Source organism: Acipenser ruthenus, chromosome 10 (assembly GCF_902713425.1).
Source record: "Acipenser ruthenus chromosome 10, fAciRut3.2 maternal haplotype, whole genome shotgun sequence".
In the NCBI taxonomy this organism is placed as follows: domain Eukaryota; kingdom Metazoa; phylum Chordata; class Actinopteri; order Acipenseriformes; family Acipenseridae; genus Acipenser; species Acipenser ruthenus.
The window spans coordinates 30,079,715-30,099,845 of NC_081198.1; the positions used below are offsets into that span (position 1 = coordinate 30,079,715).

Genomic DNA, 20,131 nt, shown 5'->3' on the forward strand with positions numbered 1-20,131 from the left:
AACAGATCACATCACTACGTCCCCTTTTTTATAACGTCACCCATGACCCCATGGTCAAATAACGCATATGCTCCTCCAATCCATGGATGAAGTCTATGTTAATGTGCTTTCACTTGAGCTCTTTAGTTCCAGTTACCTGCCACAGATATAGGTAGCATAGGCTAGATCAGCCAAAGAGTCTTTTTAGAAGTTAGAGCCAGTGCCATCTAGTGATCTGCAACCTTGGAAACAAGTTACCCTTAGTTTTGCTGGCATGTCAATGGAAGTAAACAAAAACAAAAAAGCACTTGAGCAATTTCAAATATTTGTTCCTGACAAAATTATTGTCTCCTTTACATTAAAACTCTGTAAACATGTAATAGAACTAATTAAAACATATATTAATTGATTGAAAACCATTACAAACTAACTAAGCTGAATTCTAAAGTCATTAACCAGAAAAAGAGGTGATTATTTGCAACATCTGTTGAAGAACGGTTTAGCAGATATAGCAGATGATAGTCAAGACAAAGAAGTTGGATTAATGTTTGAGAAAAGCACTCGTAGCAAACTACAGCAAAGTTTAGTATTTCAGGACAAACCCCACAACACAGAAATTTGAGTTTAAAGAAATGTTTTATTAATGATTCTGCAATGTATGGAAGAAACCATTTGGCATCAAACCTGCTTGGTTTGAGGTTCCACCTGGCTACCACCTGGCTGTCTGGATGAGGCAGGAGACCACTATAATAGATTGCACCTAGAGAAGCTACTGGGGCGGAGATGGAGGGTGTGGAGGGATGCGAACGAATGAAACGCAAGAGAGGGGTGAGTTACATGGTTATTAATGTTTTTGATAAGTGTGGTAAAGTCTCTAGTAGTAAATATGTCAGCCTTAGAATGGCTAAAACATTGTTCCCCATTTAAAGTGTAATTACAGAGGGCTGGCCAGTAGGGGCACTCGGTCAGCTGAAAATCCTTTTGGAAAAAAACTATGTTTCCTTTTGTTCAAAGACAGTGTGGGGTGCTACACAGGTGTCTGTAGTATAAAAAAAAAAAAAAATTGTTCGTTTTACTTTGATTGACGTAAGTGCAAAACTTACCACTGTTTGTATTTTAGAAAACGGCTAAGCCATCCTGTATTAGTTAGGGAACATTCTTGTTTAGTTAGCACTTCAATGTGAGATGGGGAGATGTTTAGGAGGACAGAGATGTTAATAACTCCTAGTGGTTCGTGTTCGTGCACTGGACCCGCAACATATCCAGATGACCTTTAACCATTTGCGGTCCTATGTCGGACCTGGTCCGACATCGCAATTTTCCCTTTCCGGTCCAATGTTGGACCCTGTCCGACATCTTCAAAATCATCATCATCAAAAAGACGCAAAAAACAGGTCTCTAGTCGTTTTTTCTCCGGAAAAAGCCGAGAAAACCATTCAATGGCCGAGTGAGACCGATAGGAGCCGAGAGAAGCTGAAAAAAAAAAAATACAGAAGGGGGCGTATCTCATGAATACTGATAGACCCGACACCACATAGATAACACGGACATACACAAACAAGATAGCTGCTTCCGCATCTAGCGCTCAGAGAATATCACAGACGTTTGCAGAGCTTTTTGAGATGTTCTAGTAATAAAATAACGACTTGGATCGCATTATTGAGGAGTTTGGTGATAAAACGAGTGATCAAGAGATGATTTATCGGTATGTACTATTATTACGAGTTATTTGAAAAATATAGCGAACGAGGGGTGGGGCGGTGCTGGAGATGCAGTACTGAGTGTCCTGTTGATATGCAGTGCATTTTAAACCTGTTTTACTGTGAAAAAATACTTTTAAAACATATTATTAATCCTATGAAATCAAATAGATCTTTTTAGTTTCAAATATCGTTCTGTGTAAAAAAGGGTTAATCATTTATTTTTACTAATTTGCAATACCTGGCCTCTGTGTCTAATTTTTATTTCCTTGACCATTATAACCTTCAAACAGTGTCAGTTTGTACTAAACTTCTTTCGTCTTCAACCATATTCAAATATTATTTGTATAACAGTTTAACTATAAATGGCATTATAAGATGTACTTTTAATTAATTTACTTCAGTTTAACAGTTGCTCCTAGAATTTGTAATATTATTTTATTTCATTGGTAATTCTTTCTAAGATTTGAATAGATTGTCCAGTTATTTATATCTAAATACAGGCCAGTATTAATACATTAAACTTCTACAGTACTATAATGACTGAACTAAGTCTGACCCTGTCCTCTGTTCACACAAAATCCAGCCAAAACAGGTTTTTCTTAAGACCTCGACTGTTGCCAATTTCAGTGTTAATTAATATGTTTCAAAAAGTCCCTCTCCATGCTGCTTTCTCACACATATATCTAGAAAATAAAACTCCCCTTTGAATCTTGTCCTTGGAAACATAAATCTATAGGTAGGAGTAGTGTCTGCTTTTTCAGCCGAAATTGTACCTTTTTTATCAAGCGTCATGTTTCTGAAGATAAAGATATAAAAACAAATCCAGAAGACATGCAAGCTGTAAATCGTTATTCTATATTTTTTCTTTAAACTCCCTCTCCTAACTTCAAAGCTACCTAACCATGTTCATAAAAGCCTTTTAAATCGATTTTTACTTATTTATCTAACCAACACTAAATCACAAACTTAATGTTTTAATGAAACAACGGGTGAACTGACCTATTTCATGGAGCAAGGGAACCATCTACTGGCGATGTAAGGGTACTCTCTCTTTATCCTTTTTCTGTTTTCTTTTTAAAAGACCCCTAGCCCTTTATTTTTCATATAAGAAAGTCTATATTATTCAAAACAACCATAAAAACATATCATTTCATCAATACATTTCATATTTGAAATTGTCTAGTACATGTCCAGCATTTCAGCACGTTTCCAGCAGGATTCAAATTCTGTGCCAGGTTCAGCTCGAGTTGGTTCTGCAAACACCACAGCAGGTCCCTTGATCCAACGCTTTGCATCACAGGTGTGGGTTGCCATGGTCTTGACTTCATACCTACAAGATACTTGGACACGTTTAGCTGGGATACCTTCTACACATTCCAACTTGCCTAAATGTGCCCATTTCACTGAGTGACCGCCTGCACAGTTCATGCATTCAATCCTTTTAACATCCCATGGGTCTATATTCAGATGAGAGAAAGAAAATCCTTCAGAATCATTACATTCAAACAAGATCCAACAGTGTCTCGCTAAATGACTGCAAGCTGGACAAGGTTTGGGCCCAATCACTGGTGATTTACCTCTGCACCTATTACATGCATACATGACAAGAGGATTACTTTTCATTTCACGAGTCAGGGTTAGCTCTGCACCTTTTACAATAGTTCTGGATCTGTACATATTGTTTCTATACATTTCATTTTGTTCACATAGGGTCACTTTGCGAGGTATGCCCTCCATCCAGAATACTGAAGGAGGCCAAAACTCACTGTTGTTCATATTTTCAGGCACTCATTTGCTGTTTTCCTTTACATCATCAGTTGGCAGACTTAACACAACTGAATCTGAATCAAATGATGAACCGTGAACCTTAGCTACTGAAATCCGCCACGCAAAGGGGTCCAATGTTTTACTGCACAGAGTAACTGGTTCAGGGTCAGCTGCGACAATAATAAAATCGCTGTGCATTTGGAACTGGACTAAAGACTCCGACCTGTTCTAACATGCCCAACCTCTACTAGCCATGCTACCACACATGTTACATTGAGATGATGAAATGTGTAGGGGCCGTCCCTCCTCCCAAACTTTAGTTTATAAACTTTGTGAAATGGCTATGGATCAGTATCAAAGAAACAAATTTGCCAAGACATACAGTATGAACAGGAATCTTAAGTATTCTTCAACAAAATGCTCTGGTCCACTGAGACTAAAATATATATTTTTCTCAAAAATGGACAACAGTAAGTTTTGGAGAAAAAAGGGAAAGATTTCAATGAAGAAACCTTGTACCTACAGTTAAATATGTAAGTGGTTCGATCATGATATGGGGGTGTTTTAGCAGTTCACGGACTGGAGACATTCATGTGATTGAAGATCAAATGGATGCAGCCATGTATCAAAACATTCTACAATGATACCATCTGCTTGTAGGTTGACTGTCAGACGCGACCACGACCCAAAGCATACATATAAGTCAACTCTGGAATTCTTAAAGAAAAAAAAACCTTTAAGGTCCGAGATCGTACTGAAGTGGACTTCTAGAACCACGATCGTGTAAACACGATAAAAAAGCACTTTGTTTTAATGACTTACAGAACCACCGTACTTTGGAGTACAGGCTTGAAACACACATCAGTGGATAGGGGAGGGACTGATGTTCACTTCCTGATAGTTTTTTGTTTCGTGTGACGTCATTGAGAGGGGCATTTAGTGTCTTAAGGGCGGAGACTGTTTACAGCAGCCAGGAAGAGACAAAAGCAGAAACAAAATATCACAGGAACTTGTTTAGAGCTAATAAAAAAGGGGAAACACTGTAAATCTGATGTATTTGACTAATAATTATATTAGAACATTTATTCTGTCTCATGTTTTAATATATATGTTTTTACAATATAAATATCAAGAAATATCAAGAAACGAGTGGATATGAGCATATACTATTTCATGAACTAAATGTATCAGGTATGTTTTTTTTCCTTATTACTGATAACAATATTTATGAAAGTAGTATTCAAAATAAATCGAGAGTAGTGTCCATTATTGCTTATGAAGACCCTGAGAATAAACGTGTATTATGTCATTGCAATCACTCAGGTGAAACAATGTCTTGTAATTTGCCCAAACAAAATCTTTCAACAAAACTTTCAGGAATTATTGTAAGGTCCCTCCGGTCATAGAATAACACATTTTTATACATGTATCTCTAAGCAGAATACATAATAAAAATTACTTAACTTAAAAAAATACATAAATAAATATATAAAACAAAGAAATATTGTGTTGGAAAAACGCGAAAAGTTTAAATGGTTTCTGAAGTACTTTAAAATGTTCCTCAGTGTGTTCTGGAAAAAAGTACACCATTGCAAGATGCTACTGTAAAAAAATGATTTTTAACACATTTTTGTAGGAAGAGAGTGAACTACGGCCAAAAAACACCAGGTCCTGGGGGAGCATCTCGCTGAAAAATGCTTGGTCCTGAAAGGGTTAAGATTAAAGTTTTGGAATGGCCTTCGCAAATCACCAGATCTCAATCCAATAGAAATGCTTTGGACTGATCTGAAAAAAGCTGAAGTCAAGCATTGTGTATCCAATCTGTTCAAGCTGAAGGAAATATGCAGAATGGTCCCCAATTTTACCAACAAGATGTAACATACTGATTAAGAATTAGTATAAATGTCTGAAAGCATAATAAAAGCAAAAGGAGGACACACAAAATAATAAAGCAGAGGTAGCAATACTTTTGTCATCAACAAACACTTTCAATCAAATAAGTTTGTTTCTTTAATTACTAGAAATTGTTTATTTTGCTTCGTTTTATTAAATAGTGGTTAAAGTTTGTCCTTAAAGTAAAAAGATTCCGAATAATATAGCGTTACATGTCCCCACGTGTTGCTACAACTGTTTAAATAACGTACCTGTAATTTGTCTTTTCATTGTTAACAGCCTGACAACTTTTTACACTTATAACTTTAAAAAGTCTGTGCACTGATAGTGTAAGGATTATTGCCCACATTGTCAAACAGGTAATACAGCAATAACTATCCATGATGTGGTACGGAACAGCCAGAGCACTTCTTGTTATGTTTATTTATTTATTTATTTATTTTTAAATTGACTGATTTAGAGGACATATCTCAAATGCTGGTGCACTAGAGTGGCCATTTTGAAAAGAGCTTTGAAACAGTTAGTGTAAAAATGTTAACAATGAAAACAAATTACAGGTACGTTATTTAAACAGTTATAGCAACACCTCGGGACGTGTAACGCTATATTTTTCAGAGCCCCACTACTCACTCTTAAATCTGTTACCTTTAATTATTAAGCATAGGGTGCCAATACTTTTGTCTGCAACTGTAAATCTATCATACAACAATATGTGACATGACATTTGTTGTTTAATTTTTTTCTTCAACAAGGAAGAATAACATAATTCCATTCCCCCTGTTTTTGACAGCTTATTTCTCCATATCATATCACAAATATTCAAACATATTTTTTCATGTGTGAACAGCTGTTCAAAAAACATAATTCCACCCATTGAAACAGCTGTTGCAATACCCTACATTTCCTAAATTCCTGTACAGACTCCTTTTCTCCAGTCTTCTTAAAATGCTATACTGTAAAATGGCATTATCATGAGCTGCAAGTCACAGAAGATATGTTATTTATATAACTATAATCTTCTCTCGATCTATCAATCTAACCATTGATCTATGGTACGTATATTTCAGAATGCTGCCTTTGCACTTCCCTGAATAACATATCACAATCACGGTTTGATTTCTTTTCCTTTAAGCCACTTCAGAGTTTCAGGGTGAAACAGGGTGCCCAATCCTTTCAGACTCAGAAATGATGGAGATGCTGTATGCCTCATAGATCACCCTGAGAGGCCCATTCATTGAGTGTGTGATGGAGTAGACTCTCTTCCCCTCATCTTGGCCCTCAGCTTTCCTATAATTAAAGGCTGACACATTGTTATTCATGTACACTTCTGCTATGCCTTTGGAAATATTATGCATGCCTTACGTACCTAGCTTCTCAAATGGATAGCCATTCTCTAATTTTCAGCGCTAATATCCCTTACCGTGAGGCGTATTGTTTTTTTTTTGTTTGTTTGTTTTTAATCGATGTATTTTCTTTAACCCCTAGCTTTTTTTTTTTAAATAGCTCCAACTAGAAGCTACTGCACTTGGGTGCTGACAGCATTTTTTTTATAACACACTGGGGTCTATGATCTAAAAATAGTGTATTCATAAATCCTAACCCTTAATTATATATAGCCTACCTCTTTCCAGCCATTTTGTATTGTATTAAAGGGATTGTAGCTACGAAATAGTTTTCCACTGGCATTTGTACATTGGTCTCAAATGTGCAGTTTTTATATGAAAGGGGAACTGTACTCAAAATAACAATGCTCTCTAAATGCTCTGTATACATAACAAATGTGTCTCGCTGTGCCAATTTGGTTAAAAAGTCAAGCATTTGGCCAGTATATCAATTTTTTTGTCAGCTTTCTGGGTCAACTGGAAATGCAGGCCGCCGCCATATTGGATCCTTTCTGGTGCTGCTGTTACATCATATCGTTGACAGCCACCCACACCAGTGAACGCCAGCAGGGTGAATTATGTTGGAATGCAAAGCGTTCGGGTGCAAAAATAACAAAAGGAAAAACAGCAACAAAAAGTATATTTGTGTGCTTAAGCCTTTAAACCAACAAAGGGCTGCCATAACAAAACATTGGCTACATAATATAAGAATGGGACATACACTCAATAGAATACTATGTGTGACTATAGAGCGAGTCAACGACAGGACGTCACACGAAGCGCGACGGAAGAGAGCTTCAATACAATCAATGTTAATTTGTTTTAATGGTTTTTATACAATATACTGCTCAAGGAGAGGCTGAAAAATGTGTCAAAAGCTTTAGTTAACATGTTTTCTATTGAAATGGTTACATATACATTTGCATTACAGTTCCCCTTTAACACATGTTAACATGTATTTTCATTTTCAGCTGTGGTATCTGGTACTGCATTAGGTTAAAGAAAATTCAGTTTCCCATTCGACTCCTCGAGACCATAACTTTCAATTCAAGCACAAAATGTCTTGTTTTCAATCACTCGACAACACCCACAGTACAGAAATGTTCATTAATGAGCAACAAAATGAGAATACGTTAAAAAAAATAAAAACAGCTGGGTATTCCCCAATACCTTTTCTCTCTTAGTCCTTCTAATTTCCTAAGATAAACATACTCACAATCCATGCATCTGACACACAGACACACCCTGCTAATAAAACACAGAGATTACAAGACACTGACAAACCCCCATATTGTATCCCACATAAGGAATGTGTCCTTACCAGGAACTTCGTACAAGCTTGCCTTTATACTGAATTAACTAAAGTACACAGACAAAGCATAGCAACATGTAAAATAGAAAAACACAAAAACAACAACTCATCTTGCAACAACTGTCCAGATATACCCTGTAATTCAAGGACTGTATTCATTTAAATGTTACTTTCTCAATTATGTAACATGGATTTTTCTGGTGCACCATTCCACGGTACATGTGCATATTTACAATATACTTAAATCTTAAATCACATGACTTAATGGAAGACTGCACAGTTGTATTTGCTTTTTAGAAAGACAAGACTTACAAAGTCTATTCCAGAATAGCCAAGTTCTGGATTGAATGGGGTATCGCACCATTTATTTCAAAAGGGGTTTGGTCAGGACCAAAATTATACCATACAGAATGCTAGATTTGTTTACTGTCTCTTCAAATAATTAAGACACAATAAAAAGTTTTTTTTAAAAATCCATGTATTTTCTTAAACGTTTTGTGTCGTTTACACTTGTATAGTCTATAGTTGTGTGTGGTGTATTTTGGTATGATATAATTCCCATTTTATATTTAATTTATACAGGTAGTGGACAAGTCACTTAATAGGGCGTTGGGCCACTATGGTAATCCGCTCTGTGGAGTTCTCAGCGGACCATTTTTGATGAAACTGACTGCTCATGCCCCAGGTTGAAATTTGCAGTCAATTGATCTGCAGTTGCTCGCCTGTTTTGCCTTGCACTTCGAATTAATGCACGAATATCACGATCCTGGAGTATGCGCTTCCGCCCACTGTTGCCCTTTGCTGATGATGTCTTTCCCTAGGAGTTCCACGCCGACATCACCTTAGACACCGTTGCTCGTGAAACATCAGCAAGTTGAGCTGTCTTGGTTACTGAAGCTCCTGCCAAACGCGCCTCAACACTCACCCCTCTTTCAAAGTCACTGAGGTCTCCTCTTGCAGCCATGTTAGCCATAGTTATAGGCAACCAGGCCTGTCCAGCATTTTTATACATATCCCTAAGCATGCTAGGATGTTATTTGCTTAATTAACGCGTGAGCTACTGTAATAGAAATGTTACAGAAAATAGAACTGACTCGACATAATGTACTGGCATTTTGTTCTCCCATAACCTTGCATGCCTTGCTAAAGATAAGGAACTGCAAGATGCCTACACTGCAGCTGCGGCTGTGAGAAAAAAGGATGAGCCAGACGTGTCTTTTTGCACGTATACCCAAACCACCCATCCTTTTTTATCTGCTTGCTTAGTTTTATGCCAAGTATGCATAGTTATAAGTTTTCTCTTATATGCTAATACCTGAATCATCATTGGCTAACCCTCTGCCTTGCTGACAATTTTAAGGTATATAAGAAACTGATCCAACTCTGTATGTTGAAACACTGCTCGATGATTATCTAGCACCCTGTGTGCTGAGAGTGTTCTCAGTTTGCAAACTTAAGAAATAAAGGCCTGTGTGTTTGGAACTCGCAGTCTCTCTTCCTTTATTAGAATTTCCACGACAATTCTTGGCGACCCAGATGGGACGGCTAGCTCCGTTTTCCGATTGCTCCCGGGGACTTTGAGGTTAACCGTGCACGGGGGCTGCTTAGGAGTGGCTCAGGGAACCACACTCTGAAATAGTTTCGGAGGAGAAGGACCCGCCTTGAACCCGGCTGGGAGCATCGGTGGACGGATACGCCGTACCGAACAAAGACAAAGGGTGAGACTGGTTTTCCTCATACATAAAATAGACCAATTGGTTCAGGTTCTGGGAACCTGATAAAACCCGTTCTGGGAACGGGCTGCACAGAAAGAGTTCTGGGAACTCTATTGTCTAGAGGACAAAAAGATAGACCACGTGGTTCAGGTTCTGGGAACCTGATAAAACCCGTTCTGGGAACGGGCTGCGCAGAAAGAGTTCTGGGAACTCTATTGTCTAGAGGACAAAAAAAGAGACCACGTGGTTCAGGTTCTGGGAACCTGATAAAACCCGTTCTGGGAACGGGCTGCGCAGAAAAGTTCTGGGAACTTTGTTGTCTAAGACATAGAAATCCTGATCCGGAAACAGGTAAATTAAGTGATTCGACTGATCTATGAATAATACTAATAAGTAATTACAAATTAAACTAGTTAAAAAGATATCGTATGAAATACCAAATATTGAACTAAAAATAACAATTGAAAAAATTAAATGCACAGTTTAAAAAAAAAAAAAAAAGTCATACTACTAGTGTAGTTGATCAATATACCAAGTGCACTGTTGGATGGTCAATTAAGAAAAGTTATTTTTCTGTGCAGGTGGTGCAAATAAAAATAGGCAGTGATATAGTGTGGACGACAGATAACCGTGTGAATGAGTGAGTGAATGAGTGTTATCTGATAATTGTGTGTGTGCGCGTGTGGGTTTGATTACAATGAGGTCAAGTAATAGTAAAAAGGAGGTCTGTCTCCCGGACGCGCTGGTTGGACCGGGACGAACGATGGCTGATAAATGGGGTCGCGGTGTTGTAGACCAGGTTGTTCTGTGGCATAAAATAGCTGATTTTCCACCAAAAGCAACCCAGAGTGAAAGGAAGTTACAAGAATGTAGAGAAAAGTTAGAGTTTGAGAAGACAAAGAAAGAGAAAAAGACTGGGATGGTATAGGAAATGAGAACGAGAAGCAGAAAGACAAACAGCATTGCAGGCTAAAAGCATAATGGTAAAAGCAAGTCAGAAAGATAGTACTGAGGAAGTGAAAAAAAGACAGAGAAATAGAGATTACGATGAGGAAAGGGACTGCTCCCCCCCCCCCCCACCCACCGAGGCGGATACCAACGCGGACGGGGCGGACGTGGGACGTGGGACGGGGGGTAGGGGGAAGCGGAGGCGGTGGCAACAGAAACTTCCACAACCAGGATAAAGACACTAGTTGCTATAATTATGGCCAGGAAGGACATTTTGCTAGAGAGTGTCAGAGACAGCAGCAGCAACAACAACAAACCAACGAGAGTAACTGGCAGAGCGCCCCCCCACCGCAAGTATCACTATACAAACCAAAACCAGAATGAAACGAGGCAGGGACAGCTGACACCAAAACAGCGAACAAGCAGTACGTGCTAACTTTTTCGAAACCACAAGAAGCCCCCACCGTTGATCTCTTCGTGAATGGTGAGTCATTTGAATTCTTAATTGATACTGGTGCTGCAATGTTTGTCATAAATGCTAGAACTATGCATAACCCAATGATATCAAATGAATCAGTAAAAACAGTGGGAGCCTCGGGAGTAGTATTGAGGGAGAAAATTATGATGCCTTTACCCGTACAATATGAAGGGAAAACGTTTATGCATCGGTTTATTTTCTCAGAATGCTGCCCTTGCAACCTAGCGGGACGAGATCTACTATGTAAATTCAATTGTGAAATTAAATGTGAACAAAGCGGAGTTACCGTCTCGTGTCCCTTGATGATGGCCCAAATGATTGAGACCCGTAGTTGGTTCTATTCATGGGATATACAAAACGGAGGTGAATAAATTGAGTAATTATTTAAATTGGCTCGACAACATTGGGGTCATGAAACTGGGTTTATATCACCTTATGCCTTACATTGCACTGCCCTGTACTCCCCTTTATCAAGAGATTATGAATTTGAGAGAGAGAGTGGTTAGCACAACCTCCATCTAACGAAACAATTACGTGCAGCGCCTTGTATATAGGTTTATGCTTTTGTGTTGCAGCCATTAAACTAAATAGCGATCAGTTTTTATTTTACCACACAACTGACTCTGTGCCACATATAAGCATAGCAAAAACCAATGATGTAGAGTGGAAAGATACTGGTGTCTGGCTTAAGTCTGTGTTGCAGGTGACTGACTGGCAAAGTGAAGACGGGTTCAAATTCTCCCCCAGTGCTCGCGCTGTTTGCGCTCCTTTCTTTTGGGTCACGCCTGTCCAACGGGGAATCCATGGGGCAGAGAACCGAGATGCGCCCCCTGAGGAAGCACTGGGAGGCACGTTTTCACCCTTGCTGATCGGCCTCCCCGATTCTCTATGGGCAAAAGATAAGTATGATATTGGCCTTATGAAAGGGGCAGAGCCCCTAACAGTCACACCAAAAAGCACACACCGGCCTAGCCGTGCCCAGTATCCTCTCAGCAAGGAAGCACAGGAAGGCATTGCTCCTGTGCATGCGTCTTTGGTCTCTAGAGGAGCTGTCGTGCCCTGCCCAGACTCGCCTTGCAACACCCCGATGTCTCCCGGTCCGCAAAGCCTCGGGAGAATGGCGATTTGTCCAGACCTCAGGTTAGTAAATGACGCGATACATGCAAGGGCCCCTATTGTGCCAAACCCAGTTACTGTTTTGTCAGCTGTTCCCCCTGTTGGAAGCAAACTCATACAGTATGTGGATGATTTGCTTTTGTGTTCTAAAACTCAGCACGCATGCGAAACTGATGCAAGAGCTCTTTTAGAGTACCTAGCTTGTAATGGCCATCAGGTATAAAAAAATAAATAAAAGCTGCAGCTCGTGTCACCATCTGTAAAATACTTGGGACACGACATTACACCGGAAGGCAGGAAATTAGGCCTGGAGCATGTCACTGCAATTCTGACACTGCCCCAGCCTGCCACAAAAAAAAAAAAAAAAAAAAAAAGAAAACACATGATGACGTTGCTAGGTATGGCTGGCTACTGTAGAGCTTGGATTCCAGATTATGCTGCAGTAACTCAGCCCCTAGCTGACTTGATACATGGCCATAAGATGACTATGAGAGACACAATTGACTGGACTCCTGACGGACTAACTGCCCTCAAAAAACTTAAACAACTCTTGTCCTCTCCGCCCTGTCTTGGGTTACCCGATCACTCTAAACCTTTTAACCTGTTTGTTTGTAAAAAGGGAGGATTCATGTCGGCAGTACTGACACAAGAGCATGGGGGAAAACAACGTCCTGTGGCTTTTTACTCTAAGCGCCTTGGTAACGTAGCCCGAGGGCTAGTCTGTTGCTTGAGAGCGGTGGCCGCCGCCACTGAAGCTGTGCTGGCTAGTGCTGACCTAGTTGCAATGTGCCCTCTAACTGTACATGTTCCTCATGCAGTACATGCTCTCATTTCACAGGCCAAGACAGCACATCTGACTCCAGCTCGTCTATTACATTACCAGAATGTATTAATGCCAAGGTTACAAGTACTGCCTTGTGATAATTGATGCTTTTTGTAAATGGATTGAAGCATTCCCCTGCAGACATGCCACAGCTATGGCAGTAGTAAAAAGCCTGATGAGAGAGATTATACCCCGATGGGGTCTGCCACCTAAATTGACATCTGACAATGGTTCTCATTTTGTGAACAGTGTGGTACAGAACATTTTTGAAAGCCTACAAATTGATTTACGCACACACTGTAGCTACCACCCCGCAAGCGGAGGCTTGGTGGAGAGAGCGAACCAAACAATAAAAACTAAACTAACTAAGCTCATGGCTGAAACAGGGCTCTCCTGGGTTACAGTATTGCCATTGGCCCTGATGTACATGCGTGGACGCACGCACAGTACTACAGGGCTAGCACCTCATGAAGTGTTAACGGGACGCCCAATGCGGATGCTGAACACACCTTTTCCTCAAAATAGGCTCACCCTAATGGGATGTGAGGATGAAATGGTAAAATATTGTGCTGCTCTTAACAATGTTCTGAAGTCTATTTTTCCCAGGGTAAAAGCTGCCCTACCCGAACCGAAGGAACCACAAGCTCCTGCCAGGGGACTGGGTGATCATCAAAGACCTCCGGAAGCATTGGCATCAACAACGCTGGACAGGTCCGTTCCAGGTGCTCCTGACAACGCAGACAGCGGTGAAAGTCGCTGAACGATCAACCTGTATCCACGCCAGCCATTGCGGAAAAGTGCCCTATAGCCCGAAGGAAGATGTATCGCCCCCTGGAACAACGTAGACGGCTCGGATGGCCTTGGGGACAGTCAGCTTTGGACCCCCAGAGTCCTGACTTATTTTTCTTGGCAGCATATTAACTGTGTTTCTCATCTGGCTCTTAACTGAACTAAAAGATAATAAAAAAGAGCCAGATACTACAAACCACAGCTACGCTGAAAATCGCACAGAACTCAGAACAAAAACAACATTGCACACATGGAGTGTAGAACATGATTGAAAACATGCGGACAATGGTTGGTGGGAAATGCTCAACCATACTGTACAGAACACTTTGAACATTACTGACACTGGTTTATATATGATGTAGTGATATTGTTGTTGTTTTTGCTTATCATAACTTGTGTGAAAAAGTTATGTACTAAAACTGTTGACACTGTTTTAAACATGCCCCTGCTTACTAATGATGACCAGGGTAATGATTCAAATGATGACCCTTTCAACAAAATGGCAGATGACCTGATGAGTTAAGATAGTGGGGAAAATCTGCAAGCGGGATACGTTTGGTCGTCACTTTGTTCATATTACACTACATGTTAAACTTTGTAAATCTCGCTTTAACTTGTACTATTGTGTGTGTTTGAATCCATTTTCTGAATAAGGTTGAGACAAAGTCTCAAAAGGGAGGGAATGTTATAGAAATGTTACAGAAAATGGAACTGACTCGACATAATGTACTGGCATTTTGTTCTCCCATAACCTTGCATGCCTTGCTAAAGATAAGGAACCGCAAGATGCCTACACTGCAGCTGCGGCTGTGAGAAAAAAGGATGAGCCAGACGTGTCTTTTTGCACGTATACCCAAACCACCCATCCTTTTTTATCTGCTTGCTTAGTTTTATGCCAAGTATGCATAGTTATAAGTTTTCTCTTATATGCTAATACCTGAATCATCATTGGCTAACCCTCTGCCTTGCTGACAATTTTAAGGTATATAAGAAACTGATCCAACTCTGTATGTTGGAACACTGCTCGATGATTATCTAGCACCCTGTGTGCTGAGAGTGTTCTCAGTTTGCAAACTTAAGAAATAAAGGCCTGTGTGTTTGGAACTCGCAGTCTCTCTTCCTTTATTAGAATTTCCACGACACTACACCTGTGTGGAAGCCCTTGCTTTCAATATACTTGGTGTCCCTCATTTACCCAGGTGTTTCCATTTTTTTGTCCACTACCTGTATGTTGTGTACATGTGAATATTCAAGCTCACTGTATAAGACCAGCTTTGAAGCTGTCTTTAAAAAAGGATCTGCATTACCTAATGCTTGAATGAACGTGTTTTTATACTGTATTAAACACACCCTCTTTTTCATTGCAGTACATTTTATTCAAACCGGGATATATTTGGTGCCTGGGACACTGACTCACAATTCCAGCATAATCCTGTCCAAAGTGATCACCTTAATTATGAGTAGCGTCATTTGTTAACTTATTTATAATGAAACAACAATTTTAGTTTTAATACCAAACAATTGGACAGCATTGTGAATTTTTGTTTTAATAGTAACATTTATCTTACCTTAGCTAAGGCAGTGGGAATTCGATTTAATCTGCCTTCATGTTGCCTAAACCTGCCAAGTTTCTTTGCTCTGCTGTGTTTTCTTTCACAGTACCAGATCAAGTTCATAAACATTCTGTAATTCAATTACTTCATAAGTGATTAAGTACATTGAGGTAATTTGCAGATTATTAAGTATTTGTATGCTTTTATTTACTCTGTCAAACCAACCAAACCAGAAATACATCAAAGGAAAACAAAACATAGTTTGCTGTCATTTTCAAGTAATTATTTTATTTAGTATAAGTAAACTAGTAATTATTCATTCTCCATGTCTAATAGATGACAGTGATCCTGATTTCTGAAATTTTCTACAAATGGATTGTAAACCTGAACAGAATCTGAAATTAACCAAGAATATCTGGGCTAAGGAACCTGTTTCAATTAAAAAAGCAATATTGCACTTTGTCAACACCTCTATTCAGCAGTGCTATGATTTATTTGGATATCTGTTTATTAATTATAGTATGTCTTTGGACTTAATGCAAAGGACAGCTGATTGGTGAGCACTGTGGACTATCTACTCACCATTGTTTTTGAAACTGATCCCTAGGTTCCTACTTCAGAAAACTTCACCACTTTCTTTTTTCATTTGTGGATTCATGGCAATTTAAATATGAATTGCCTACAGTTATTAATTAAGAATGCCTATGTGAAGAAGATGGGGACCTTTTAGTTAATTGTAAAATAAAGGTACTGCTGTATTAATGACTTGGAATGACATTTCAGTGGACGGTCAGTAGTTTGGTCCATTGCCTGTTCGAAAGATTTATCTGAACCTCTCTTGCTTCCGGACCCACACGTTAACAATATGTTGCCCTCCAGAGAGAACCAGCTTCGACCTTTGAACAGTAGCTCCACTGACTATGGTAGTCTGGGTTTTACCAACATATTTACCACTTAACCTTCTTGTGCTCCATCTTTCGGGTGAGACGTTGTTGTAAGTGACTCTGCAGCTGATGCATAGTTCACACACCCTAGTGTCTTTAAGTTTCCATGGATAAAGGTGTCTGGTAACAAACAAATAATCACATACAACTTGCACAGTTAAAGAACGATGATGTTTTCATTCCTTGAATCTGGGGATATTGTATCATGTGTGCAATCTATTACACCGAGCACGTTTGGGAAGCCAGACAACTGATAATATTTGTGTTTGGTTCTATTTTGTTCCACATGCTCAATTGGAAATAGTACATACTCCCTTGCCCTACGGAAAAGTGCATCTGTGACATCAGTCAGTATCTTTGACATAGAAGACTGACAGATGCCTGATCTGCCCCCAGCTGTTGTCTGGATGGCACCCGTTGCATGAAAATGAATACCTACTGTAACCTTTACAGATACAGGTATGGCGTGACTGCGGGCTGTTGGTGATTCTAAATCAGACAGAAGCAGATCACACAGCTCTGGTATAGTGCCTTCATCCAATCTGTATCTACACGTAACTTGTTTTAAAGTTAGATCTAGAAATGTCTGATGGAGACATCTGCTAAGAAATAAGAAATATTCTGGGTTTAGGGTAGATCGTTTTTTCCCCCTCCCTTCCCTCTCATGCTGCAGTTGAAAAATTGGACGCACATAATATCCTCCATTGTTGATTACAACGCAGTAGCCCTGTCAGCGATCGCAGTTTAAATAAGACACGAGAGGGGTCGTGTCTTAATTAGAGAGTGTATTTTGGTGTATAAATGGGCACATCAGTGTTTTGCACCATTTGAAAATAAGACGTTATTTACAAAATAAAAATAATAACAGACTTCAATTGCTTAACAAGCTGTAATGCAAGTGCACACCTTGAAATGCCATTGTGCAACTGACTTTTAGGACTTTTGAAAATACAATTTGCCACCTATCTAGTTCGCAAAGGTGTTTTGCAACCTGTTTTTCAGTCTGTAAGTGAGTAAAATGTATTTGGGGTGAATAAAGTGCAACATTACCTTGAAGTGTACTTTCAATAAATACTGTACATACTTTAATGTTAACTTACGGGGCATTAAAAAAAATAAAATAATAATAATTATTATTTGCTTTATTGACCAGAAACAATATGGCTGAGAAGCAAATAAGTACATCGTATTCCATCGTTGCAAGGTTTTTTTGCATAGGGCAAAAGGTTTTCTACATTATTCATAACATATAGATTGAGTAAACAAAACGCCTTAGTTGAAAAAAAATATATAGTACATTTAAGCTGCTTTATAGCCAGTATATATACACATTGGCCTCTATTCATCAAAGTGTCGATTTCCAGATTTTCTTTTAAATGTTTTCCGAAAATGTCATATTTACATGGGGAGTCATCAGTTTTATTTTGAAAAAGTAGTAATCTGTGTCAGTAGTCAGATAAAAGCCTCTAGCGTGCAGAAGATGCAGGACAGGTTAACTAAACTGCATATCATATTGACCTATATTTTTTCATGGAACATAACACGTTATATTTCGCCATTTGTATAGCTGGCCTTGGTTACCACTGTATCTAATAAATATACAGTATCTATTGTATAGCGGGTCATTTTTCTAGTGTTTATTTTTAGTGTTTTAATATTTGTCCATTTTTCATTAGGGGAGGAAAATCACTTTTTTAAGGGAGATATGTCTCACCAGTTTTCTCCATTTATATTTTTTTCAACATCACACTGGTATGATGAACAGTTAAATTATGAAAACGTATTAAAATAAAACGTAAGTTTAGTGACAAAAGGTTTAATATGGATAAAACCAGTAGAGGCTCCTTAGAGGAGGCAAAGGAGGCAGTGCCTCCCCAAAAATATCATAATCTTCATCATAATAATAATAATAATAATAATAATAATAATAGTAGTAGTATAGTATAGTATAGTACAGTAGTAGGTTATGATGATTATGATTATACCATCACCTTAAATTCACAATATGCAGTTAGGCAGAGGCACAGCTCTGTTGGTTTTCCCTATCTCCAATACACTGTAATGAAATTTGCCAACAGTTACCTGACCAAAGAAACAGGTTTTTATTGGATGAATCGCATTTTTTTTTTTTTTTCAAAGAGGCAGCCAGCCTCCCCTGTATCCGGTGTACTGTCATGTAATGATGCTTGTGCTGAGCATGCGCGAAAGTCATGGGAACTTTTGTAAGAACTTTTGTAAGAAGTCAATAGTGAAATACAGTATTTAGATACCAGACAGTGTTATTGAAAACTGTTACTTACAGCGAAATGGAGAATGTGGTAAAATGACTGTTAGAGAATCCATTTAGAACACTGGAGTACATAGAAAAGGTTTCCATAAAATGTGCAGGTAGGCCTCAGCCTAAACTAAACGCAGTACAAGAAGATTCTGGAAAGACTAGGTTATTTCAGTGTAATTGGTATGACAGAGTAGATTGGCTTACTGGCAGTGCTGTTACATATCACCTGCATTGTTGGCATATTTACTTTATAATATCTCTTCATCTACACATACATGGATAAAATACAGATATGCTATTCTAAAAACTTTGACCGTGCAGTGAAACAGCACGCCAAATCAAAGGAGGACATCAATTCTGTGAATTGAGAGCTATTGGGCCAAACTTGAATTGAAAATGTTCTATGAAAGCGCTCAAATATCAAGTTGCGAAACACAATAAAACTAAGAAAAAAAAACAGTGCTAATTTAAAACACTTGATTGATGCAAGACGTAAAGCAGCAGTGTTGCGCTCTGTATTTTTCCATTTTGGATAATATAATACTTCAATACTAAATTCTGACAATTTTGCTACGATGAATAGGGAATTTCCAGATGGAGCATTCGATTCCCTGAACAGAGTATATGGACGATTCTTTGACGAAGATCACTTTAAAACAGAGCTGCAAGTTTTTTACTCGGACAGGAAGCTGCAAGGTGAGAGTGGCAAAATTGCTGATCTGCTGCGTTATTACAAAGATCACGGTCTTGACAAAGCTATGCACCAGCTTTACAAGCTCATTTCTTTAGTAATGAGAATAGGTGCAACTTCAACTGGTGTGGAAAGGAGCTTCTCGTGTCTCAGGAGGCTAAAATGTTATACCAGAAACACAATGGGACAAGAACGACTAAAGAACTTGGTGATTCTGTCTATTGAGAAGGAAATCGTGAAGGCACTGGAGAAGAATCCCCGCTGGCATGACCGTGTGGTTGACCATTTCGAATCTCAGGAGAGAAGGGCAGACTTTATTTACATAGTAAATGCAATATATTGGGAATTCATTTTTACATACCTTGATTGTTTTGAAACATATGGTGATGTGACATGCACTAAACTTGTTCTCTTTACAAGATTGTATGTGGATTGCATTGCATTGTGTGTTCAATTTATGGTACTTTGTTTATGGTTTTATGTGGTTGTATGACTTATGTTTGGGCATTGCTGTCATGGTCTACCACCAGATGTCATATCTTTATTTCAAAATGTTTTTGATGTTTTGTATCGGCGGTTTTTCAGATTTGTGGTGCATGCCAAAATGAAATCTGATCAGAATGAAAGCTCGGCCAATCAACATGCAGTGATTATAATGACGTTAATGGTGGCCAATAGCAGCTAACAGAAGCAGAAGCAGTATAGGAAATGCAAGCAGCACGAACTGTGCTGAATGAAAGCGCATTTGAGAAACATTGCA

The 20,131-nt window shown here is 38.9% G+C and overlaps 1 long non-coding RNA gene across 1 annotated transcript; it reads left to right on the forward strand.

The window, feature by feature from the left end:
• Positions 1 to 1,501: 1,501 nt before the first annotated feature.
• On the forward strand, positions 1,502 to 15,009 carry LOC131738166 (uncharacterized). The gene is made up of 2 exons (XR_009329703.1): positions 1,502 to 1,684; positions 13,723 to 15,009. It is a non-coding gene; the product is annotated as an uncharacterized LOC131738166 (long non-coding RNA).
• Positions 15,010 to 20,131: the final 5,122 nt, after the last annotated feature.